The 15,515-nt window shown below is 43.7% G+C and overlaps 1 protein-coding gene and 1 long non-coding RNA gene across 2 annotated transcripts in view; one reads left to right on the top strand and one right to left on the bottom strand.

The window, feature by feature from the left end:
* Ankh (ANKH inorganic pyrophosphate transport regulator) overlaps positions 1 to 15,515 on the top strand; it is a 146,677-nt gene that overhangs the window by 18,255 nt on the left and 112,907 nt on the right. The gene's annotated exons all lie outside the window — the stretch shown is intronic.
* Positions 9,019 to 15,515, bottom strand: part of LOC115068197 — a 14,468-nt gene continuing 7,971 nt past the window's right edge. The window contains exons 3-4 of the long non-coding RNA XR_003847574.1: positions 12,362 to 12,618; positions 9,019 to 9,058 (exon numbers count right to left, since the gene is read on the bottom strand). This is a non-coding gene — a long non-coding RNA (uncharacterized LOC115068197). The remainder of the gene's footprint in view (positions 9,059 to 12,361; positions 12,619 to 15,515) is intronic.

Here is a 15,515-nt window from a genome sequence, read left to right on the forward strand (position 1 = left end):
AAGAACAATATCCATGAGATGAGTTTTTGTGGATGTTAGTCCCTAGTGAAGAGCATTCCATGATATATTTTGCTGTTGGGGTCCTCAGAATGGGCTGTGGCCAAGCCAAGAAGCTTTAGTATGTTATATTACATTGAATTTGTTATCTGTCACAGCAGTGGGGCCTGAGCGCAGAATAACCCTGAATTAATAGTAATCTAATGGCTCTCAAATAATATTGCTTCCTGAGCTCACTTTCCTCCCCCATATCTAACATGTGCCGTAATAACCTGTATAGTGATTTTTCTGGGCAGGTAATGTGAACAGTGGTCATTTTTGGATAGTCTGTGGTTAACTATAGGGGAAAAAACCTTTTGGTGAAGCATTCTGGCTGTTTTATCACCATTGCACAAAGGGAGAGAATGTGGTCAAAATTGAATGAGAGTGCTCTCCCTCCCCCAACTCCAAATGAGGTCATAAAGGAGAGATATATCTGGAACTCACTGTGCACAGATCTGACAGACAAGAATGTACACCAGTCTCTTAGCTATGAGGGTGCAGGTACAAGTCTTGAGGGAAAGGGACCAAAATCAGTGTTGTATGTTCAAAAACACAGCTCTGCTTTGTAAACAGAAGCTTTCCCCTTCACCCCATAACCATGATTCCTACTTTGTTAAAACCAAAATGTTTCCTTTCAGAGGCAATCAATCATTGCTTGTACAACCTTGGCAGCATTTTGATGCTTTTCTCGTATTTGAGGTTGTCATTAGCCTGAAGTAAAATAAAATATTTACAGGTTACAGGCTGGTTGAAATAGACTAGATTATGTTAAGCTTGGGATGGAGTTCAGTTTTGTTTTTATGTTCTTTTTAAGGGAAAAAAACTGAAAACCTTAGAAAGTCAAGCATGGATTTGCTATGGAGGGGATAGTGAGGCTTCTAAACAGAAGCTGTAACCCCTCTGGGGAGAGAGGACAGCAGGCCAGCCTTACAGTTCCACACAGTTGCATGTTACTGTGGTTTCCCCTGTGAGAAATAACCTTTTCACATATGTGCTGCTGTTTTCCCCATGGGGTAGACAACACCAAGACATGAAAGCATTTTTCTTCCTCTTTCCCCTTTTTGAGGGTTCTGAAATTTGTGACCTGGCCTTTTGTTTCTTAGGTGATAGAGAGACAGAAGGAAGAGGGAATAAACACGGTCAGTGATCTTTCAACAGATTCAAATAATTTATAACTCACCCCTTCCTAATATGGTTCTCTTCCAGGTAACTATTTCTGCTTACTGCAAAAATGTACAGTAATGACAAGTTTTCTTCTTCCCAGAACACAATGATAAACCTAAAAAACAAATTAAAAGTCCTTTTTGGGTTTTCTCGTGTTATTTTCCTAGCGTCTCAGAATGAGCAGTGGTTGTTTTGAAAGGGTACGTTCCTCCCATATTGAGTAGGAGACTCTCTTTATCCTAAAACTGTCAGAGAGGCAGCCTCCAAAATAAGCAGACTCTTCCTCTGCCAGGGCTCGTGCTCTGGCCGCCTGGGCAGCAGTTTGTCATTCAGCTGCGTGCTCCCAGCAGATGTTGGGATCTGAAGGAACAGCTTTGCATTCTGCTGGATCATGGGAGGACCCAGGAAGCCCTTGATGCTCTGCCTTCTTGATCGCTTTGTTCCCTTCCTAGCCCTGTGTGCTTCTTGGCTTTCCTGTACAAGGCAGGTCCCTAAGGATCTCAGGGTAGTTCCTTCTGCAGCTGATATCAGAGCACCGCAGCACTGGCCTCCACTACAAAGGAGACTCTGTCAGAGCCAGGTGCAGCCCCTTCTTTTCTTATCAACTCCACCGTTTCCTTACTGGCCACCTACTCCTTCAGTTAGGGGCTCACCTCTCTCCTTTCCCCAGTGTGGAGGGGGACTCTGCTTTCAGTGGATAATTGGCTTCCTCTCTGTCCCCCCTTCGCTTCATAAGGCAACCCATAAGATGATAGCCAGAAAACCACAGGCTGGACTTCATTCTTAGCAGTCAATCTTACTCAGTATCAGGTGTGTGTGCTTTCTCTTAAGGTATTGGTGTTGGTGACAGGTCTCTGGTAGAAATGGCCCAAGATGATAACGATTTGACTATCTGGGCCTTACTGTTTACCTTTGAACTACCATCCCTTTGCCCACATAAGAAATAATTGAAAGACTAGGGTATGACCGAGTGGCAAAGTCTGTAAGTACCTATATTCAGCTTCTAACACCGGGGAGGGGGGAGGGGGGGAAGAAAGGAAAAAAAATCCTTTTAAAATCTGAGTCAGTAAAGATCACATAAAACTGATTAATCAGTGAGCCCAGGGTCCTTGGGTCATAGTTTGAACTCTCCTGGCTGTGGTCTGTGAGCATGTGTAGTAAATGCAGTGCCTCCCACTGCTCTGTGCAGAGTCAGGGCACTGCCTACATAGGAATTCAAGCACAGTTAGAAATGCTATCTAACATACTTGACTTATGGGAATATTTGCTTTTTGAGAGACAGGATCATGTAGCCCAGGCTAGCCTCAAACTTGCTATATAACTAAGACTGAGGCTGACCTTAAACTCCTAATCTTCCTGCCTCTGTATCTAGGTGCTGGAATTACAGGCACATACCAATATGCTCAACCGGGAATAGTATTCTTAGACATTTGATTAATGGTCTTTAAACTTTTAAAATTGTAACCACCTTCCTCAAAGTCTGACATTCTGCTTTAAACATGATTTACTGAAAGATTCAGAGGTTAGAATTCCATTGCATCAAAGCAATAGTTTTTCGAGAAGGTCTTGGTGAGAAGCTGTGTAGGGTTTTCTAAAGACATAGGTTGCAGCATTGCATGGAAATTGGTCATTCTTGGCATGCCATAACAAGTTGGATATCTCCTGGTCACCTTGCACCTATGGCCCCTGACAGTACTGTAGTGAAAAGACAGACATTCCTCGGATACACTGTGGGAAGAACCCAGCTGGGCTCTGCCTTGATACTTCAGTGGACTGGAACCTGGTGGGAGCACCAGCACTCCCCTTCCCATGCATGTTGAGCTGCACAGCCTGGAGCCAGACTGACTTATACAGGGCCTCAGGAGCCCTGCAAGCTTGTGCGACATTGTAGGAAGGGCAAGGGGACTAAAATCTCATGATAACCCCATGGTGGCTTGTCCTGGACACGCAGCCCTAACAAGCTTGTTTCGCTTACACTGTCTTCACTTCATGTCCCTTCTCCATGTTTAACACAAACCAAACCTACTTTAGCCAGCAGTGCCAGCTTTGTATCTAGGTAGTGGGGTTTCAAGCACAGTATAGACGGGAGAGAACATCTCCACACTCCTCTCCTCATCTGAACAAAACTCTTAACACATTTGCTAATTAAATAAAGAGGTAGAACAATACTCATTTTTGTTCTTTACCAAGAGAACAAAGCTGGGGAGTCTCTGGAAGATGTATTTCTATCAACACCTTTAATCTGGATGCTAAATGGTCAGATAGTTTACTAAAGTCATTGAAAGTTCAGTTGTAGAAAAAGGGCTTTCTTTATGGACTGGCTTTCATTCTCCTTTCCCCGCCTTGCCCACTTCCTTAGGTAAACAGGAATAGAATTGTACGAAGAAGTTGATAATGTAATAGGTTGGCAAGAAATTTCTCCTCCTGAAGGAAGTATTTTTAAGGAGAAAATTGATGCCAAACACTATGGACTGCAGTCTTTCCTGGAAGATGTTCCCAGAAACAGTTCTGCTTGTTTTGTACAAAGAAAAAAAGGGGATAAAAGACTGGGACAGCTTCCAGATTCGTAAAGTCTAAGGAATGCACCAACAAACTTCCTGAATCAGTAAGGTCCTCTTGACTGAAAGAGAAAGGCAGAGACAGACAGCACAGGAGAATGTCTTTAAACTACCACCTGTGTCTACATGGGACTGCTCCTGTTTGCAATTGGATAGAGAAAATAGAAAGCTCCCTTTGAGCTCTGCTGTTTTTCTGGATTTCTGTGATGTACCCAAGACACTACCAAGCTCTAAACAGCCACCACGAAAGCTTTGCAAAGTGAGGCAGTCAGCAGCACCAAGAGGCTGCAATTTAGATAGAACAATAATGTCTTAGCATCTTTCTTTGATGTGACAGACTTCTGAATGGAACTTTGCTTTTGAGCTGGTAGCCAAGAAATTGGGGGAAAGCACTGAAATACTGTATGTTGCAATAAACTCACCTCAGTCAAAAGGTCAGAGAAACCTGGGTAGTGGAGCATAATTATGCTTTTTGAGAATGAGCAAGCCCATTTGCTTATTGTGTAGAGGAATAATGGGCTATTGGAAAGGTGATGAGTTAGAGTTAACCTGAGGTTGCCAGTCAGGGGGATTTAAGTTTTAAAAAGGCTTTGGGCTACCCTGACTTCAGGGATACTAAGACAAAGGATGCTTTGCCAAGTGAGACAGATCGTGTCACCCAGTAACAAACTTGTTCCTCTCTGCAGCCAAGTTTCTGCTATGCTGTACTGTGAAAGTCACCTGGACTCCAGGGAAGACCTTGTGGATGATGCAAGCACACTCGTCTGTGTCTTTTAAGACGAAAGAAAAATAGACCATTGTATCCATTCCAAAAGTTCATATTTGTGTGTCTGAAATAGTTCATGATCACGTTTACATTCCTCGTATATAAAACCTGTACCTTGTGCCTTTGAAGCTGTGATTTCATTAGTTTAACCCTCGAACTCTCCTTGCTGGAGAGTTCTAATCTTATGTAGCCCAGGCTAGTCTCAAATTCACTATGTAACCAAAGATGGTCTTAAACCCTTGATCCTCTGGGCTCACCTCCCAGGTTGTCACCACACCTCTGTTACTACTTCTCATATAATCTTTCCTGTCCTCCCTGTCCTCTCTCACATGGAGAATAAGCCACTGGCCGGGCCAGGATTCCTTGAGGAAGTAAGGAGGGGTGTGTGGACAGGGCAGTTGGAGACATCTCTGTTTGCTCAGGCTGTCTTCTGATTCTCTATCTGGTTCTTTGCTTCTGTTCCTGTAACACTCATTCCTCTTTGGCCTTCCCCTGAGTTATCTGGGAGAGGATGCTCCCGGTAAGAGTCTGGTAAATCATATCAAAGAGAAACCCCAAAGGCTCTGCAGAGGCTCCTTTTAAGAGGGAGCCAAGCTGGCCCAGAGATAAACTGTCCCCTGCAGAGCTGCAGGCAGTCTCCATCACTTCAGGGTATCTTGGTACAGCTTAGCTCAAGGCTGGGGGTTACCCCGAAGCTCTCAAATCAGTCTGCTGGCCGCCAGCAAACCATGGAACTGAGGATGCCGGAGGTAGGCCATGCCAGGGTAGAAAAGGTTTTCTCTCTAGGAGTCCTTGTGGGTTCTGCCTGTTCAGAACATTCTGCTCTGGGTGCTTTTACTGAGCAAGGAAGGGGATGGTCACCATCATCCACAAGTGACATTATGTTCTTTCCAGGATCACAAGCAGGTGGAAGATAGAAAAGACCCCTCTGAGTTTATCATTTAGACACTGGGCTCAAGAAGAAAGCTGGTAATCCCTGCCCCCGCAGGCTTATTCTGCTCCAAGCTCAGCCCATGAAGTTTATCTGGGATAAATTTCCTCAGGGTTCTTTAAACAGAGGCCTTTGACTCTACAGGCCTGAATGACCAGATCCTTTCTATTCCCAAGTCTTTTGCAGCTTGAAACACAGCCAGTCCCTGAGGAAGACTGTAGAGGGGGGTTTATGTCTTGTAGGCCTGAGCATGTTAGCTAGCCAAGACTGATCAACCTAGGACTCCATAGTCATTGCAGAGTTGCCTCACCCTCCAGGCTGAACTCTTTGGGGTACTGCATGGTCACTGTCTCTGTGTTTGGCCTTCAGAACTGCCAGTGAGCTGAGCCTTTGATGTGGTTCCTCTAGCCTGAAACACCTAGGCAGTCTCCAAGCCCAGCAGGTGTGGACATGATTGGCAAGGCCCTCAGCCCAGTAGGAAGCCACACCCGGTGACCAGGCAGCTCTCAGGTGAGCACAGCATTGTACAACAGACACTAATTAGCTGTTTACCATCTTGACCTCAAAGCAGGCTAGAATGCTGTTTTCAGTTTCCTCACAGCAAATAGTCTCGTATGGATCTGTTTCCTAGGAATTCATCTAATTTTAGTGAAAGAACTTGTTTGTTTAGCCTTTATTATCTTCTGGGGATAGAGATTTCTCGGAGTTTATTACACGTTTGCAAAGTACTAATCCTTTTTATCTTTCTTAATGCTAACTCTTGCAGGCTTGTTCAGCCTTTTGACATTGTGACAGTTCACCCTCGAGAACTGCATAATCAACTTAGAAAAATGGCTAAATTAAAATCTTATATTTTAAGTCACTTTGCAGTTTTTGTGTTGGGCCACATTCATAGATGTCCCCCTTAGCTGCATGCAGCCAGCCCTCAAGTGACACATTGGACATACCTGCTCAAGCTCTGAAATCAATACCTGATACTACAATTGTAGGGGTTAAATGATCATATATTGCCAAATATTACAACATAAATGACCCTTGAAGATAATATACTGAAAGAGGGCTGGAGAGATGGCTCAGTGGTTAAGAGCACTGGCTGCTCTTGCAGAAGACCTGGGTTCAAATTCCAGCACCACATGGTGGCTAACAGTTGTCTTTCACTCCAACTCCAGGGGTTAGGATGCCCTCTTCTGTGGGGCATTACACGACATGGGTGCACTTACATACATGCAGGCATAACACTCATACACAAAGATAAATGAATAAATTTATTTTAAAAATATATTTTTAAAAAGGTATTACAGTAAGAGAATAAGCCAGTCATAGAAAGACAAACGTTGCATCGTTTCATTCATGTATGGTATTCACCATAGTCAAATTTACAGAGACAGAGTAGACTGATGGTGGCAGGCGCTAAGGGACGCAGGTAAGGAGACATTAGTGTGTAATGGGTACCGAGTTTCAGTTTTGCAAGGAGAAATAAGTTCTGGAGAGGGATGATGGCTCGGGCCTTCACAAATATACTTAATGCCACTGGATTTTACATTGGAAAGTGGTAGATGTTACATCTATGCTGTACTATGATTTAAAAAGAAAATTGAAAAAGAAAAGTATCATCACATACTTTTATTCCTGTAGTCATTGCTTTTCTAGGAGCCCTTTCTGTACAAATTGAGAAAACATCAGTTTTTTTCTTTAAAAAAAATACACACACACACACACACACACACACACACACACACACATATATGGTACCCCAGTTCTGTAGCCCTGAAACTATTTTATCTGCTGGAATCTACCCAATGACTGAAATGCCTTGTCTGCCCCTTAGTGACAATTGCTGTCCCCATGCGCACTGGTTAGGTGTATCTCCCCTCAAAACCTGTGGATCAGCTCCAGATGTGGAGGTGAAAGACAAGCAATCACTATTAGGGTATTAGTCTATCAAATTATAAGAAGCCAAATGGCATACCAACGTCAAACAGCTGTGAGCTTTCTGTGGCTTTGCTCGGAAATCTCATTTTCCCAGTCATTCTGTAGCTGTCCTTGGACTCACCTTCCAGGATGCACCTTGCGTATTTGTAAGTGCTAGAACCTTTTGTTGGACTGACAGTGAATGAGGCTATCTGTGCATCATGAAAGCCAGTAGAAATGTGAAACAGGTAACTTAAAAACGCAGTGCTTGCTAAGTCAAATTGCTTGTCATTTCTACAAATAATCTTAAATGGCAGATTTATAAACATTTGCTTTTCTTCACATGAGTAACTCAGCAAATCCCTAGATCACCTGTTACAGATAACAAACAACCAGTTCAGAAAATTGTAGCAGCAGCTTTCTTAAAGTGTGTCCATCCTCACCCAAAATGGAGAGTAGCGGGGAGTCACACCCTGCAGCACGAATAGAACATTCATACTTTAAAATCTATATGTTGGATATAGAAAGAGGAAATACAAACTACTGTTTTTAAATGCTACATGGTTGGGCTTGTAAAGCATATGGCTCAGTGGTAGAGTACTTGCCTAGCATGTACAAGGCCCTGGGGTCAATCCCGAGAACCCCAAATGCTGTGGCAATTCCTGGCCTTCACTAGACCGTCCACCAGATGAACCTCAGAAGTATGGGATGTCACCATGAGCAGCCTGGTGTGATGATGTGGTGTGGTGAGGAGTACATGCCCTCCCCATCATACACACAGCAAGAGCCCTCGATTTAAAACATGAAGAACTTCTCATCTCCTCCCTTGCTTATTCTCAGACAAGTTCTCTGCTGTCCATAGAGGTCAGCCTGGGTGGTTATAAGGTCCAATCACATACTGGCCATTTTCTATGCTTTGACCTGCTGTTGGTTAGACAGATAGCGCTTTGCAAGTGCAGACTGCCCTGCCTCTGAACGCTCGTGTGTTTCTGCATTCCTTCCCAGATCAAGCTAAGTGCCAGGTCCCACTGACACCCATGACATTCGTATTTATGGTGCAGAATTAGAATGTTGACCCTGAGCATGGAGAAGCGAGAGCCACAACCTTCACTGTTTCCTGGTGCCCTGGAGTTTCTTCTAGGAAGAAAGAAATCCAGGGCTTGACTCCTGTCATCTCATTCTAAGCATGAATGTAATACGAGTTTGAAGCCTGAGCAAATTTAGCCAGCATTGCAAACAAAACTCCTTTTTAAAACAAAAGAATCTGGGTTTTGTTCTTTTCTGATAAAACTGTAATATATGAGGCTAGATACCTGGTCTTGGCAGAACCACTAATAGATCTTTCTTTAAGAAGACCAAGTAGGAGGGTCTGGGGAGATGTCTCAGGGGATAAATGTGCAAACCTAAGGACTGGAGTTTGGATCTCCAGAACCATGTAAAAGCTGGGCTGTAATCCCAATGCTCAAGACACAGATATAGGGGATGCCCAGGGCAAGCTGGCTACCTAGACTAGCTGGAATCGGTGAGCTCAAGGTTCAGCATGTGTCCCAGATTGCTTCTCCATTGCTGTGAGAAAACACTCTGACCAAACTCAACTTGGAGGAAGACATTTATTACATTTTACAGCTCACGGTCCATCACTGAGGGAAGCCAAGGCAGGAACTCGAGGCAGAAACCTGGAGGCAGGAGCTGAAGCAGAGACCACGGAGGAACGCTGCTTACTGGGTTGCCCCTGTGGCCTGTGTTTAGCCTGCTTCCTTATACAACCCAGGACCACCTGCCTAGGGATGGCACCATGCACAGTGGGCTGGACCCTCCCACATCACTCAACAATCAAGAAAATGCCTCCAAGACATGCCCACAGGCCAATCCAGTAGAGAAAATCCCACAGTTGTGATTCCCCCTTCCCAGGTGCATCTAGTTGACAACTGACGCTGTCCCACATAGCAAGGAACCATGCCTTGATGAAGTAGAGTATCACTGAGGACAGTAACTTCAGTCCTCCACATGCCTACACATACATGTGCTCCACATATGCAAGCATGTATAACACTGCCCACACATATACACACAAAATCAATGAAGAAAATGACATGTAAGACACTAAGAATCATGTGGGGATGGGTTTGTGCCATGTTATAAAGTTAATTTATCTATGCTGGCATTCTTTTTACTTGACTTAACTACTCTTGACATTAAGGATAAAAATAAAAGTCTTTCCTGCCAGAAATGAGGAATCAGCCTGTATGTTTTTGAACTGATCCCTCGGATTGAAAGCCGATGATTCAAGTCAGGATGTAAAAAATTGCAAGTGCAAAGGTTTAGCTGCCTTACGTGGAACAACCCTTTGGGAATTGGGCAAAAGCCCCTCAGAGACTGGTTGGTTGTGTTGTGGCCTCTCCCCTCTCTGTCCCTCTGTGATCCTCTGCGTGATGCTCTGGGCCTGGTCTTGTGATTTTCAGTTGCCACCACAGCCCTTTCCTGTTTCTAACCTGTCCTTGGGAAGAGTGTGGCTCTGGAGTCCAAGAGATATGGCATGATTTTCTGAAGCTGGAGAGAACTATCCCTGAATATGATCCTGGCTGGAGACAAAGAAGGTGTTTGGTTAAGCAGAAAGACAAACAGGAAAATAATTCATAGCCAGGAAAGGCATCTGCCAGAACCTTAGCAGCCAAAAATATGCAGAAGTCATGACCAGGTACCAGTTAAGGGAGAGTATTGGACCTGTGCCCCTTTGACCACCTAACACACCAAGATGCCTGCAAGGCTTAATGGCTCTGCTGTAAAAATGATGAAGTCAGTAACGCTGGACCGGAAGCATTTTGGCGTCCAGCAAGCTGGCTGTGGGTGTGGAGTGTCAGGGTTTTCAAAGGGTTTCCTTTGCAATAGGACACAACTCTGCCAAGACACAAATTATTCTAATGACTAACCAGAGGTGCAGTACTCATCTCTGCTGGCAACATTGGTCTCCACAGAGTTAAAAATATATGTGGAAGCCCTGTAAAATTTAACAAGCTCTGTTCAAATCCGGATTTTAAAAAACCTTGTTAAACAGTGTATCCCTACAAATGAAAATAATTGCACTGGGATCGGAAGTGATGCTGAATCCTGCTTGATTCATCTGTATCAGGACTTAAAACCTTTTCTTTCCGACTTTGGCTGTCTGAGAACAGTGCTTTGTTTGTCAGGTAGTTGCAGGTAGGTAGCCCTGAGTGTGGTGTAAGTGCACCGAGGGGCTTATGTATATCAATTTACTAATCCTCTCTCATCTTCTGTGAAACAGCCTCTCTTACCATCCTGAATCCATATGAAGAAAGGGTGAATTAACTTGCCCAAGACCATACATCTTTTTTTTCTGAGACAGGGTTTCACTTTTTAGCCTTAACTGTACACACCAGGATGAGCTTTTCTCCCCCTTCCCAGCGTAACAAAATCCCTTTTTTCCAAGTCTCTGTACATGTTCCCCTATAGTGTAGCCAGCAGTAATCAAACCAATTTTCTGAGACAGGGTTTCACTTTTTAGCCTTAACTGTACACACCACGATGAGCTTTTCTCCCCCTTCCCAGCGTAACAAAGCCCCTTTTTCCCAAGTCTCTGTACATGTTCCCCTATAGTGTAGCCAGCAGTAATCAAACCACAGGTTGTGGAAGACTGTTACCCCGGACTGTAGCTTGACTTGGATGCTTTCCCCTGTGAGGGGGTCCTGTGATTATCTCCATTTCACAGATGTGGAGGCTAAGGTTAAGAATGTAGATAAGTTGTCCAGACAGCAGAATTCTTATCTATGCCCCACAGGCTAACAGTAGTGACATGGTGCTAACCACTTCATTAATCCTTCTTTCATATGTTATAAAAGATCCTTTTAGTCTGCCTCATTCTTTACAGGTGCCTATGAGTTTCATTGAAGGTGAGCACATTCTGAACACAGGCCAGGGCTACATGGAGTGAGTGCCTGTCAGAGTGCCTGCACATAATCCCCACTATGGATCTGTTTGATTTTCTTAATTCCTTCCTGCTACTAGCCCTGAGGCAATTGGAAAGAGCTTTCAGACAAGAGCGAGGAGGTAGAGTGCACCTAGGACCAGGGGCCCGGCTCTGCCTTTGCTCCCCCATATCTATCACCAGATCTGTGTTCTCTGTGTAGACGAATGACCCAGAAGAGGATGCCATTATGCCCAAGGTAGTGCCTTCCTTTGCATAGTGCCTATCATGAGCTCAGTAGGACCTAGAGGTCAGTTTGGCTCTTCCCTGGGGCCCAGCACAGGTTAGCCTTAGAGAGGAACATTTGGGCTGTCTTGGAAGGTCTCTGCACATGTTACCATTTGCCCTTGAAGTTATGCAGCAGCAAATTCTTAATATAATCCTTGACTACTTTACTTCTAAATCAGCTCTGGACCACACACCCAGAGGAGGAAAAAAGGAGGCAGGCATCTTGCTTTACCTTACCCCCTCACCCCCATTTGCTTAAAGCAGTACAAAAGTTGGTTTTTCTAACAGCCCAGCCAGCTCTGTGGGGTGGTAGCCAAGCACTTTTACTAGTCTGCCCATGACAATGAGTAGCTAGCAGCTTTGGTGAGTGCAGCCTTTTAAGACCTGAGCTTTCCAGCACAGGGCGTTGGACTGACAGGACATGCATTTCATTTTTAATGAGTGTGGCAAGCCAATTCTTTTTCGTGTTGAATCTCTGTTAGAACTTCCAGAACATAACTATGCCATGACCTAAGAATGGAATGAGGGTTTGCCTGCTCTGGGACACTGCATAGATGCCCTATCACAGGCCTTAACGGGAGCAGGAGGAGCCCTTTCCTTGAGGTGGTTCTGTGGATTACCCAGGACCCATCTGAGACATCAGGAAAAGCAGCGCTGTCCTTGCAGCTGCCCCATGGGGCAGGTTGACAAAACTCAGGGCCACCAAAGCAGCACTGTAACCCCCATCTGGTTCAGAAAACCCGTTAGATCCCTGAAATTATCACTCCACTGTAGCTCCTTACCTTTTGATTGCCAATTGGAAGGAGGCTGGAAGCAATTACTGTGGACTAAATTTCTAAAAAGATTGGGTGTTGCTAAGTTTTTCAGTATCTCAACAGCCTCTTTCTTTTCCAAAGTTTTCATTGTTTTCCCAATGGAACAGATATCTGTCTTCCCCACTTCTGAACTGTGTGTCAGCCTTCATTGTTCCAAGTGGTCTGAAGATCAGTATTTCCAGCAACCCAGTGAGCATTGCAGGTAGCAAATGGAAACTGGAAAACTAAGGCAAGAAGCAATCGAAAGTTAGTTTACTCTTGGTTGGCAGCTCACCTGTTCTAACTCATTCCCCAGCACTTTTAAATGATCTATCACAATTTTTAACTTTTTAAAAAAAATTTGTTTTTATTGACTTTTTGTGTATTTCATACAGAATATCTCAAAGAATCATCCCCACCGGCACCCTCCCATAACCCCCCGACTGGAGCCCCTATAATCTGTCATCTGTGTTAAGGTCCACTGTGTCAAGTCAGTGTCCCCAGATGTTCCCCAGTGCAAGTCCATCCACTGAGGTCTAGTCAGCCTATCTAGAGACCCTTGTTTTAGGAAGATCAGCTCTTCCTCACCTAGCAGTAACCAGTTGCCAATATTTCTTCAGGTAAGATCGAGGTCTGCTGTTCATTTCCTGAGTTCTATGCTGGATTTTGTTGGCCTGAGTTTGCATGGGACAATTTTTAAGTTTTACACTTTTCCAATTGACGTGATTATTCTTTCAGTTTATTTGCTAAATTTACCATTTATTTTCTGCCCTATATGTAACTACCCTTAGTCCTAATAGCTAAAAACTTGATAATTGACTTGAGTTATTAAAATATTTGTAATTGGTTATAATCTAGGAATATTTTTCCCCTCATGGGAACTATTTTAGGAGCTTGTAACAAATCATGATAGTATAAATAATATTTATTTGCATGCACCTGGAAAGCTGTCAGAATTTCCACCAAGACAATGAAATTTATGTCCAAGACAGCACCTTTTAGTAATTTTTAAATGTTTTGTTATGATTTTAGTTTTTGAATTATATTTTGAATTATGTTCTACTTTGTAAAGAAAACTGCTGACTTCTTAGAGCAGAGAATATTTTTGAAACCCTGTGTTTGGAGATTATTGATTTAAAAGTTGATTTTGTTGGCAGGGGACTACCAGGAAATTTCAATGTGGTTTTAAATAGAGTTGGCATAGTTAGTATCATGGACTATTGAGCAATACCATAGAAGATTGGGTGTTTCATTGGGCAAGAATTTCTCTTAAAATAAAATAAAATAAATCTCTTTCCTAAATTATTAATCTTTGCTCAACTCCCTGGATCTTGCCTTCTAAATATGTATGCGTATAGCCATAGACCTGGGAGGCTGTCAACCCCAGTCTGTTGGAGAAGCTGCTCTTTGTAACAGTCAGTGCAGACTCATAATATTAAAATACTGAGAATAAGTGACCGTGAGTGCTCAGCCCCGAACAGGACATCTGTATCTACTCTCCCGCCAAGGCCTAGGAACATCATGGAAGCAGAGGTAGAAAGAGTATAAGAGCCAGAGGATGGGGAGGAGTGCGGTGAGGTGCTGTCTTCTGGGCATGACGTGAACTCACAGCAGCTATGGTTAGCTGCACAAAATTCTGGCATAGATTGGGGAGGAGCTAGTGAGGCCTTGGCAGTTGACAGAGAATGAGTCATTCTTCTTTGAGGGGGGCTGTTAGCCACTGGTAGGTTGCCCATGCTCCAGTGAATGACCCACATTTGTGTGCATATAGATAACACATTTGATTTTGTGAATTACTGTTTTTTAGAGGCCATGAAGTTAGGAGGGTGATGTGAGGGAGGTGGTGAATGGGGGCAGGAGAGATGGCGCAGCAGTTGCGAGCACTTGCTGCTCTTCTAGAGGACCTAGGTTCTGTTTCCAGCACCGACATGATAGCTCACAACTGTGCTTATCTCCAGTTCCAGGAGATCAGATGCCCTCGTTTGGCCTCTGTGGACATCCAGCAAGCTTGTGGTGCACTGATATACATGCAGACAAAACACACATAAACATACATCTTTTAAAAATGAAAAAAATAATTTAATGAAAGAGATTCATTTACAGGTTTAGTCATTGCTTTCCCTGAATTAGCAGGATTCATCTTGAGTGGAAGAGATTGTTTTCTATTCTATGAATACCTTGGCTGAGCATCGTTCCCCACATGTAGGATTGGAAGGTTTGGTGAAAACTGATCCTGTGGCAGAGTTTGGCCAGTATAAGGTTGACTACAGTACAGAGGGCTTCCTGCACTGGAAGATTCCTCAGGGGAGCGTGGTCTGCAGGTTTGACCATTGACGCTTGCTGCTAGTCAGAGCTATAAGTGGTCATGTACTGGGCACAGGCATATTAGTCAGCCTTGGACTTCAGGTGTGGTAGTTCCTTGAAATTATCTTGTTCAGTGACATCGTAGTCATTTTCTTTCTTTTGGTTTTATTTATTTTGTGTGTATACTACTTGTATGTGCACATGTGTGTACATGTGTGTGATAGCAAGGATTGCGGGTCTTTCTCTTTCACTCTTAATCTTATCCTTTGAATTAAGATCTCTCACTGAACCTGGAACCCCAGTGATGCAGGTCTCAGATTATATGGCCATCATTAAGTGACATAAAATTATGTATCTTAGCTCTTTTAATTCTCTTTGTAACCCCATGAAGCAGGTTTTTTGTTTTTTGTTTTTTTTTTGTTTTTTTACAGACAAAGACACAGAGAGTTTCAGAAAATTTAAAGTGCACAGCCAAGGGAAGTTAAGGAACCATGTGCAAACTGCACTCTTTCCCCAGAGTTCACCCTGTCGACCACTAGTCTATACTGACTTTAATTTATGTGCACACACATTTAGGGTAACTCTCATCTTAATGCTACTCAGGGTCTATCCAAGCAGAGGGGAGGAGTGTTGTCAGTAAAGCTCCACCTGCTCAGAGCCCACCCACTTCTCACCCTTCATCTCATTACGCAGCAGATGATTGACCCTTCCTACCTTTCCCTTGGCTTCCTGGGGCTCCTGACTTAAAGCTTAAATGTCTGAGTGGCATTCATCATTAATTAATACCCTGGACTGAGCGCTCTCTCTCTCCTCTCTCTCTCTCTCTCTCTCTCTCTCC

This window comes from Nannospalax galili, unplaced genomic scaffold (assembly GCF_000622305.1).
Source record: "Nannospalax galili isolate Female #2095 unplaced genomic scaffold, S.galili_v1.0 scaffold207, whole genome shotgun sequence".
NCBI classification, from domain to species: domain Eukaryota; kingdom Metazoa; phylum Chordata; class Mammalia; order Rodentia; family Spalacidae; genus Nannospalax; species Nannospalax galili.